Source organism: Pan paniscus, chromosome 6, assembly GCF_029289425.2.
Source record: "Pan paniscus chromosome 6, NHGRI_mPanPan1-v2.0_pri, whole genome shotgun sequence".
Taxonomy (NCBI): domain Eukaryota; kingdom Metazoa; phylum Chordata; class Mammalia; order Primates; family Hominidae; genus Pan; species Pan paniscus.
In genome coordinates, this window is record NC_073255.2 from 179,051,161 (window position 1) to 179,062,337 (window position 11,177).

The window sequence follows — 11,177 nt, forward strand, 5'->3', positions numbered from 1 at the left end:
GTGACAGAGTGAGACTACATCTCCAAAAAAAAAAAAAAAAAAAAAGTAAATGCCAAAAAGCGGCACATAACAGTAGCAAAACCATCTAAGAGAATGGGCTTATTTTTCTTGAGAGGTGGCAGACTTCTCTTTACATCCACATAAGTCTTACTTCTAAGGTTCAAGCTTGACCCAACCCAAGTGCAAGCAAGACAAAGGACAAATAGTTCTACCCCAAATCTCTCCCACTCTGAAAGATGAGAAGGGCAATGGTTAGAAACCCAGAGGTGAGTAGGGAGGGGAGAGGGACTCCAGCTCTTCTTCTCACTCTTAGGAGGCCTTTTGGATGAGTGCTCTTTGATTCTGCATTATCATCACTCCTCCCATGGGACTCTTGCTATCTTCCAGTATAGAGAAGGGAGAAATACCTTGTTTTTAGATAGGATCCTTAGAGGGTGTCCTACACAAATGATGTTTCCTGCCTGTTCTTCTTTGAGTCTATCCTGACAGTCACAGAATGGAAGAGAATATTGGTTGATCCATGTCAGGATGTCAGGATCACTGACTGTGGGAAAGAGAAAACAAATTCCAGAGTGACTCTTCTTATCACAAGGGCTCTTCTAACCAGATCCTGTTTTGTAAATAAATTCAGTCCTGAGAATATTCAATGCAGGTAGCAGCAGACACTCCATTCTCAGTAGGATTCCTTGTTCAGTAATCTCCATGTTAGAGAAGTAGGTTTATAAGTCCCCTTTGTCAGATATCAAATCCATAGTTCTTTCTGTACTATGCATCATTTATAAAATTTTGAAAAAACTATGAGTTATTAGTGACCACAAGGAGAAAGAGACAGTAACGAAACCATCGTCCCAAAGATTTTCCCCCTACACACACACCTTTATTGGGCATCTACTTGATCCTTTTCACGTTTAGTTATAAAGGGAGAAACTATTTTTAATGCATATAAAACTGCTTTTTGAGTTAAACAGATTATTTATGAGTTTATAGTATGCGTATTGATATAAATATACATATATATTTCCCCCTAAGAAGTTGTCATGTTGTTCATCTCCATAATAGCAATTGCTATTATACTGTCAAATTCAGGATACAGAGACTTTAATGAAGGTATCAAGTAATTTAAATTTCTGGTAGAGAATAGCAAAGAGAAAGGAAACAAAAACGCTGACCAGAGATTGCTCAAGCTAAGTCCAGTGTTGTTTAAGGAGCAGGATTTTTTCTGATAGAGTGTATCCAATCAAATGCCCTAAAGCAGATTAGGCCAGAAGTTGTCAGGTCAGAGAAGAAAGAGAAATTATGTTCAGTTTTATGTTTTTATGGGAACTAAATTAAAATATGTGTAAAAAACTAGGTGAAAGTAACTTAAGTTACTTGAAATAATGAATTTCTAATAAATATTGGAAGCCCTGCACCAGAAAGCTTATAGAGGTAGAGTTTGTCACTGTGATTTTGACATGCAGAGTCTAAATAACTCTGAATAGTTTTGTTTTGTTTTCAATTTGTACTTAATAAATTACTTCTGTAAGTTGTGATTCAATTACTTTGAATAAGACTTATAAAATCAAGGACAAAAATCATACAAGCTGTAATTGTTCAGAAAACGTGTTCACTTAGATTCCCAAGTACTTGCTTCTAAGTGGAAAAATGAATCTGCAAAATACTGAGAATATAATAGTTTCTGCTTTTTATTTCTGTTTTTTACCAAAGACTGACATCTAAAATTCCACTTTTATTTGCTTTTACAGAGCACGTGTATTGTTCTGTAGCCACCAGAGAGAGATTTAAACCTGATTAATAGATCCAGGATAACTTGCTTGAGTGAACATAACTTTTGCAATATAATCAATGTCAGCCTTCACTTCTTAAAACCAGCTGATCAGGATCAGAGGTCCTCTGAAAAACACGTCTCAGAGCACCAATCAATCAACAGCAATCCCCCTGAAGTAGCCAGGCCTCAACAGATGATGGAACCCATTCATACCTCTGAAAGTCCTCCAATCCCTCAACTCCAAGCTTCCCACAAACCCCTTATGCTAAATCAGCACTCCATTCTGCTTAGTGGGATGGTGCCTGTTCAGCATTGCTCTGACTTGCTGTAATAAGCAATAGATTTACATTTGTCATTTCATTTCAGATATCAAGTGGTGGTATCCTCATCCTCAACAATACCTAAAGAGAGAATAATGGAGTAACAGCCAACAAGGACCAACAAACTTATTAGAAAGTAGTTTTCTTCACAGGTGTTCTTTATTAGACAGACTCCTGCTGAGACCAGATCTTTCTGCTCATCCCAATTTCAGCTCACAGGGGAGATGGGGTGTGCTTACACAATGGGCTGCCACTGTTTTTCCTGTGAGGCATGTCAGACCGGGGAGATAACAACTGATTATGTCATAATAATCAATTTCCCTACGAACCACCCAAGTCTCCACCCCTAAATGGGAACTCTGGGAAGAAGCAGTGGGTATGAGTAGCACTCTGTGAGGGAACCAGCTCTGGTGACAGGACAGGTACTCCCTCAACCATTCTCTTCTCTCCCAGGGTTCTCTGCACATAATTGGGTTCTCTGTGGAAGGTGTAGGAAGCATCCTCTACTGCTTCACCGCATCACATATATTTTATGTTCATTTCCCCCACTGTTCTTCCATTGTGTGATGGGCTTTCAGCAACTATCAATGAGTGTCACCCTCCCGCAGGCTGCCTTCATACTGTCTTTGTGCACGAGGACTCCTATTTCTCCCACCTGTATTTCAATCCAGTTCTCTGGACTCTTGTCTTCAATATTCTAGAGATAGGAAAATTACTGTCTGCTCCATTTGTTGGTGTCAGAGTGGCTGCCCTTTATCAGTCTCTTTGAATTTTATCTTTGACCTCCAATGATGGTGGTTTGGGTCCCTGGCGGGAATCCCTCTATGGTGGACAACATTGTCTCATAGCAGCGATTTCCATTAGGGACATCCCTCTACATTTTCTCCCAGCTCCAACCTCCTCAGCATAAAGAACACAGCATCCAACACATATGGTTTTTATATTCATTCCAGGTCCAGGTTGGAATAAAGCAGGATTCATTAAATGGAATGGGTTCCAAGGCTATGGCTATAGTCCCCACATGGGGGTTGAGTGAAGCAGGTGTTGATAGTTTGATCATCATTAGGTCATTGTTCAAGGATTTTGCATCAAAGTCAGGGTAGGTCACAATCGATGAATAGTTTCGTATCTGTTGTTTCTTGTTTGTGATGCTAGGTTGAGAAACTCCCAGTCGAATTTCAACACTTTGGAAGAAAGAGGGCAGAGAGATGAGAAGAAAGAGAGTCATAAGATGATGGATTACAAGAAATCCTACGGGCCACCCTCTTTAATTATTTTAACTTTATTTCTTAACCTGAGAACTAACATGGCCTTCCTTTGTCTATAAAACAATAGCAATAATTTACAGAATTGTTGTATTAGAGACATAAATTTGTAAAATGTCTGACATCATGTCTGGCAACTAAAACACAAGTCAGTGGAGCCTTGTTATTAAGATTTTTATCATCTGAATTAGCAGCTAATAGAGAGGCAGCACACATCCAGTTCATGTGTTAAGTATGGATGTAAGAAAGAACATCTGCCTTTTCAATTTTTATTCTGGAAGGATGTGAACTGTGTATTTCCTTTGTATTTCCCATATACCACAGAGCAGAGGTTAGTCTGCGTTAAACTAAACTGCCTTGGACAGCCAGATGGCTAAGATTTCTGAATTTGAAAGGACCCTTCTATACTCATGAAACTGAGTAGGTCTTGATCACACAGCACATTCTCACACACAACAGAAACACTGCAATTTGCAAGGAATTGCTTTATTTTGTATCGTGCTCCCTTGCCCTCTACTGTCACTGCATGATATGGCTTCTGCCTAAGTCTTTGACCTCATCCTATGAGCATTCCCCCTGCTCATTACCCTTAATTCCTGCCGATTTCTCAGCTTGCCAAACACCTTAATATCTTTGCTACTTCAGGGAGTATATGAATATTGTTCCCTTGGCCTGGAATATCCCCCAGGATTTATTCATTTCGCTGGCTCCTTCTCTTCCTATGGATCTCACCTCTTCAGAGATGATGGACATGACCACATTAACTAAAGCAGATTTCTTATTTCATGCCCATGTATTACAGCTTGCCATTAAAAAAAAATACTTTGTTTTTGGTCATTTATTTGTGGTGGCTACTCCCTCTACCAAAATGTAAGCTCCATGAGGGAACACTTATTTTCATCTTCTTCCTTCACTGTTTCATCAGTGATTAAGTAGCCCTTGCTAGATAATAAATGTTTAACAAGTATTGTTGATGAATGAATATTATTTACTATCCATGAGAGGGAATCCTCTGACATCTTCCTACTGATCTCCTCCTAAACTGCCCAAATTTGTATTCTGTTTCCCAATGGGAACAAGAGTCTCTCTTTTTCCGTGTCTTCTGATTTTACTAAAAATTTTCTGGGATGCTTCACCAGATCTACATTTGTTTGAACAGATTCCTCCCAGCTCACAAGAGAAATGGATACTTACGGTAAGGGGCAGTGGGCAGCTGTCAATACCCAGTCAGGGTGAATGAGAGACCCCACGCAGGGTTCTGGGAAGGACTGAAGATAGACCATGTAAGGAATGGTAAAATTATATGACAACTCCTGATTATCTTTAGAGTCTTTAGCCAGAGCAGCTCCTGGAGAATCAAGGGGCCATAGGTGGAAAGGGAAAAAGAAGTTAAAAGGCCAGAACTGGCTAGGGTAGTTTTCCCTAACCTAAGGTTTTCAAATGTAATGTAAAGGTCTTCAATTTACCTTTCATATTTTAATCAAGGAAAATAATGCATGTCCTCTAAGTTATACACAATAAGAAAATTGACACATGGCTTTGCTGAGATGAAATTACATTAAAATTCTGTGAAACTAACTTACATATTGATCAGAAGCTCTTATTGGCAGTGCTGTGTGTTACAAAGATGAAAAAAATAATGACTACTTGAAATTTTTTTTAAATTCATTTTGCCATAAATGGGGGTAAAAAAGTATGGCGTGATTTAAATTTTTTTAAATTCACTTTTGCCATAAATTGGGGTAAAAAATTACTGCCTGACTTTGGTGATGAAAAATAGAAAAGCTTAGGGCTTCCAGAGCCCCTGACCCAGCTCACCCCCCTTTTCCAGGCCCATGTCCTCTAATGTGGTTCCTTTTGTTTTCTTCAACGGTTGTTTTATTTAAATGTCCTCCACTTCCTAGCTCTTTAGTTGTGCCCAGCTACTCCTCTTTCCAATCTTTCATAGACTATCCTGGGTGTCACACTAGGCAGAAACAAAGCCCCAGACTCTCACCAGCTGCACTCAAGAGAGCGACGATGAGAAAACCCTTCACCGCAGACTGATCTCGCCAGGAACAGACAAGTTGATCAAGATGTAAGCTGTCCCAATCTTTAGTCCAAGTGTCCTTGCCAAGAACAGCTGTGGAGATTATGGGCAGAAGACAGATGAGAGGAGAGCAGTCTTCACATGAGTCCTTATCAAGACCCAAATATATACAGCATTGCTGGGAGCCGTCTCTGATGTGGGTGAGAGTGGCACAGACCAAGCCAAGGTCCTGGTGCCTCCTTTCCTATCCTACAAATCTTGCCCGGAGTTATTATGTACCTGCTGATTTTCCCTCCCCTCTCTATGACACAACCTTTCTTTGTTGTCTCCTTCTCCGTCTGTGACTTAAACTGCTCTCCCTGCCCATCCTGCTGCCATCTCACCTCTTCCAGAGACTTCCAGAGGATTGGGGTATGAAATGCACTTAATAAATCATTGCTTTTTTCATTCCTTGTAATTTTAGTGATGAGGAAGCTATGGTTCTCTTGGAAGTTAGTGGCAAAGTCAGGACTCAGAACTCAGTCTCCATATTCTCTGTGTCAAGGCTGAACTCTATCTTAGCCTGTGTTCCCAGAAAAGAGCAATGGTTAAGAAATCCCCCCATCGTTTTGTGTTCTTAGAAATGAATTACCACAAAGAACTACCTTTCCTATATGACTTAAATAAGACTCTCTGCCCCTTCTTTCTCCCAGCTCCCAGAAAATTTCACATGGTTCTCTTGCTTACCTGTGATGCATCAAATACAGACCTTTCCTCTTTTGCCCGGACTTGCTGACATGGCCAGACATGGACCATCCAACTCCCCATTTTTTGCTTCAAACATGATTAGCTGAGATTAGAATGGTTTGTCTCCTCGAAACTAGCTACATTAAAAAATAAACATTTCCTATTCAGCCAACTAACTGAGGCTTCCCCCTGATTGTAAAACAACCCCCACTATAAATCTCCCCACCTCAAACTTATCTTTTTCTCTCTATAAAAATTCCAGGGCAAAACCACCCTGCCAAGATACTTCATAATCTTCAGATCTTGGATGCTCTCCTATTGGATGATCTGAATGCAACCAATCTCCTTACTAGTTCCCTTTTTGTCTTCTATGCTGATTACTCTCAAAATGCACCCCATTTTTTCTTTTTATTAGCTACCCTTATATGGTAACTTCCAGCCTGTCCCACAGAGACGGGTAATAATAGTAGGTTCAATCCCACATTTTATATAGAGTAGACTGGAAAAATGCAAACTATATAGTATCAAACTGATCTTTATCAGAGTAATTAAGGAGCTGATCAGTTATAAAAGTCCATAAACATAACATTCCTATATCTGTAAAAATTATAGGCAGACTTAGTTCTCCTAAAATTTAATTATTAACTTAAAACCTCATCAGTATGTTCCCATGTACTCTAAACTTTTGGGGACAATATTTCTTTAGTACCCAAAGGTTTTAAAATAATAATTATTATAATAATAAAGTCAGTATTTGTTTTGTACCATGTGACAAATACTGTGCTATATGCCCAGCATGTGTGACCTAATTTATCCTTTATCACAGGCCTATACATTAAATATTGTTATTACTCACTTTCAAGCTGAAGCTCTGTATGGTTAAAAACCTTGCTCACAACCATACTGTTGAAGCCCATGACCCCCAACATTTTAGGAAATCCAGCATCCCTCTACTTGTTCCAATTATTTATCTGGTAGGACTGGGCCTTATTTCTGCTAAGTTCTTTGCTTATCTCCAGCCTTCTTTGTCCCAGCACATGAAAATAGCTGTCTTCATTTTATTTCTTAATTCACCACTAACCTAATTCTAGGGTGGGTTTCAGACTTTCACTGAAGCTTTGGAGATATTACAGGAAATTTTAGCACCAGCCTGAAAACATCTTTAAATAATATATCAGAAATCACTTTGTGAATGTTTATGAATCACCTACAGTCCACGGAGTCTGTTAACCTATAACCTGGTTTCTGCCACATTGCTGGAACCTACCCTGAATTCCTTTTCTATTTTCTTGTTTTCTTCATGTCTTTAGTCAGCTCACATTTCTGCTGCCCAGAAGCCCCAAGTAGAGAGAGACAAACATCTACCCTTTTAAGCTATCGGAGGAGAACTGAAAATTTTTGTTACTATCTTACATTGAGAAATCCATATTTTCTCTCTCTATTCTCAATCTCCGCCTCCCTCCCACAAAGCCTCACCAATGAGAATATGAAGGCAACTATTGTTAGTTTCCTTTCTTTTAAAATGTCTTTTTCTTTTCTTTTCTCATGGAAAGAATAGGCTAAATTCAACTATTTGCTTTGTAAAGAAGTGAGAGGATACAATTTATTTAATGGATATAAGAGATTATAGTCACTATCTTCTTTATAATTTCTCGTATAATATTCTAATAAAGGTCACTCAATTGTGACTTCGGCAAGCATAATTCACTGCAGAGGCAGTGGCCTAGAGCTGTCAGTTTCCCCTGGAGGCTCTGTCCAGGGAGTTGCTGAGTTGGTACTGGCATGACAGCTCTGGTGAGGGGTGGCTGGAGGCCCAGGCCTGGAGGACCTGCCCAGTGAGGAGATATGGGAATAGGCACCTATGTACCAGTCTGGCCACTTTTCTGTAGGGTTGCTGCAATATGCTTGGGGCCTGCTCCAGTCTCTAGTCACCTTGGATTTTCTAGAACCTGGAGGTGTCACCAATGAAGGCTGCAAAACAGCAAAGATGGTAGCCTGTCCCTGCCTCTGGGAGCTTTGTCCCAGGGAGGTACAGACATATTGGCAGCCCAAAAGCACCTGTAGGATGTGGCTGGAGAAACCCTACAAACCAGAAGAGATTGCAGGTCTACCTTCAACACAACTAAAGAAAAAAATCTTCAACCAAGTGTTTCATATCCAGCCAAACTAAGTTTCCTAAGTGAAGGAGAAATAAGATCTTTTTCAGATAAGCAAATGTTGAGAGACTTTATTATCACCAGACTTGCCTTACAAGGGATCTTGAAAGGAGCACTAAATATAGAAAGGAATGACTGCTATCAGCTAATACAAAAACACACTTAAACACACAGCCCAGCATCACTGTAAAGCAACCACACAAACAAGCCAACATAATAACCAGCTAACAGCACAATGACAGGATCAAATTCACACGTCAAAACTAACCTTTAAAACTAAACAGGCTAAATACTCTACTTAAAAGGCACAGAGTGACAAGCTGGATAAAAACACATGACCCAATGGTATGCTGTCTTCAAGAGATCCATCTCACATGTAATGACACGCATAGCCTCTAAATAAAGGGATGGAGAAAAATCTACCAACCGACCAGAAAACAGAAAAATGCAGGGGTTGCAATTCCAATTTCAGACAAAACAAAGATCAACAAAAGACAAGGAAGGGCATGACATAATGGTAAAGGGTTCAGTTCAACAAGAAGACCTAACTCTCCTAAATATATATTCATCCAACACAGGAGCATCCAGATCCATAAAGCAAGTTCTTAGAGACCTACAAAGAGACATAGATCCCTACACTATGATAGTGGGACACTTCAACATTCCACTGACAGTATTATATCATTGAGGCAGAAAATTAACAAAGATATTTAGGACCTAAACTCAGCATTGGACCAAATGGATCTGATAAACCTTCACAGAAGTCTCCACCCCACAACAAGAGAATATACATTTTTCTCATTATCACATGGCACATGCTCTAAAATTGACCATGTAATTAGACGTAAAATAATCCTCAACAAAAGAATCAAAATCATACCAATCACACTCTTGGACCACAGTGAAATAAAAACAGAAGTCAACACAATGAAAATTCCTCAAAACAACACAATTACATGGAAATTAACATGCTGCTGAATGAGTTTTGGGTAAACAATGCAATTAAGGTGGAAATCAAGAAGTTCTTTGAAAATAATGAGAACAAAGATACAACAAACCAGAATCTCTGGGACACAGCTAAGGCAGTGTTAAGAGGAAAATTCATAGCACTAAATGTTCACATCAAAAAGTTAGGAAGATCTCAAATTAACAACCTAACTTCCCAACTGAAAGAATTAGAGAGGCAAGAAAAAATCAACCCCAAAAGAGGATAAGAAATAACACAAATAAGAGCTGAAATGAAGGAAATTAAGACACAAGTAAACCATTCAAAAGACCAAAGAATCCAGGAGTTGGTTTTTCGAAAAAAAAAAAAAAAAAAAAAAAAAGGCCACTAGTTAGCTAATTAAGAAGAAAAAAGAGAAGGTCCAAACAGACACAACAGAAATGATGATGGGAATGTTACTACTGAACCCACAGAAATAAAAACAACCATCAGAAACCACTATGTACACCTCTACACACACAAACTAGAAAACCTAGAGGAGATGAATACATTTTTGGATACATACACCCTCCCTAGACTGATCCAGAGAGAAACTGAATCCCTGAACAGACCTATAACAAGCTCCAAAATTTAATCCGCAATGAATAGCCTACCAATCAATAAAAGCACAGGACCTGATGGATCCACAGCTGAATTCCACTGTATGTACAAAGAAAAACTGGTACCATTCCTACAGAAACAATTCCAAAAAATTGAGGAGGAAGGACTTCTCCCCAACTCATTCTACAAGGCCAGCATCGTCTTGATACCAAAACCTGGCAGAAAGACAAGAAAAAAGAACACTTCAGGCCAATGTCTTTGATGAACAAAGATGTAAAAGCCCTCAATAAAATAGTTACAAACTGAATCCAGAAGCGTATCATAAAGCTAATCCACCATGATCAAATAGGCTTCATCCTTGGGATGCAAGGTTGGTTCAACATACAAAAATCAATAAATGTGACTCGTCTCATAAACAGAACTAATGATAAAAATCACATGATTATCTCAATAAATGCAGAAAAGGCTTTTGATAATATTCAACATTACTTCATGTTAAAAATGCTTAATAAACCAGGTATTGAAGGAACACACCTCAAAATAATAAGAGCCATCTATGACAAAACCACAACCAACATTATACTAAATGGGCAAAAGCTGGAAGCGTTCCCCTTGAAAACTGGTGCCAGACAAAGGTGCCCTCTCTCACCACTTCTATTCAACATAGTATTAGAAGTCCTAGCCAGAGCAATCAAGCAAGAGAAAGAAATAAAAGACAACCAAATGGGAAGAGAGGAAGTCAAACTATCTCTCTTTGCAGATGACATGATTCTATGTCAAGAAAACCCCATAGTGTTGGCCCCCAAGCTCCTTCAGCTGATAAACAGCTTCATCAAAACTGCAGGATACAAAATCAATGTACAAAAATCACTAGCATTCCCATACACCAACAACAAACTGAGAGCCAATTAGAAAGTTAGTCCCATTCACAATTGCCATGCACAAACAAAAAAAACCCCAAAACCTAGGAATACAGCTAATCAGGGGGGTGAAAGATCTCCACACTGTGAATTACAAAACACTGCTGAAAGAAATCAGACAAGACACAAACAAGTGGAGAAACATCCCATGCTCACAGATAGGAAGAATCAATATCATTAAAATGGCTATACTTCCCAAAACAATTTATAGATTCAATGCTATTCCTATCCAACTACCAATGACATTCTTCACAGAACTAGAAAAAATATTTTAAAATTTATATGGAACCAAAAAAACAAGCCCAAATAGCCAAGGCAATGCTAAACAAAAAGAACAAAGCTGAAGGAAGCAAGTTACCTGACTTCAAACTGTACTACAAGAGCTACAGTGACTAAAACAGCATGGTACTGGTACAAAAACAGGCACATAGACCAATGGAACAGAAT

The 11,177-nt window shown here is 39.0% G+C and overlaps 1 pseudogene; it reads right to left on the reverse strand.

Annotated features, from left to right (window-relative positions):
- Positions 1–2,989: 2,989 nt before the first annotated feature.
- LOC134730786 (putative trypsin-6) lies at positions 2,990–6,189 on the reverse strand (annotated as a pseudogene).
- Between the last annotated feature and the right edge of the window lie 4,988 nt (positions 6,190–11,177).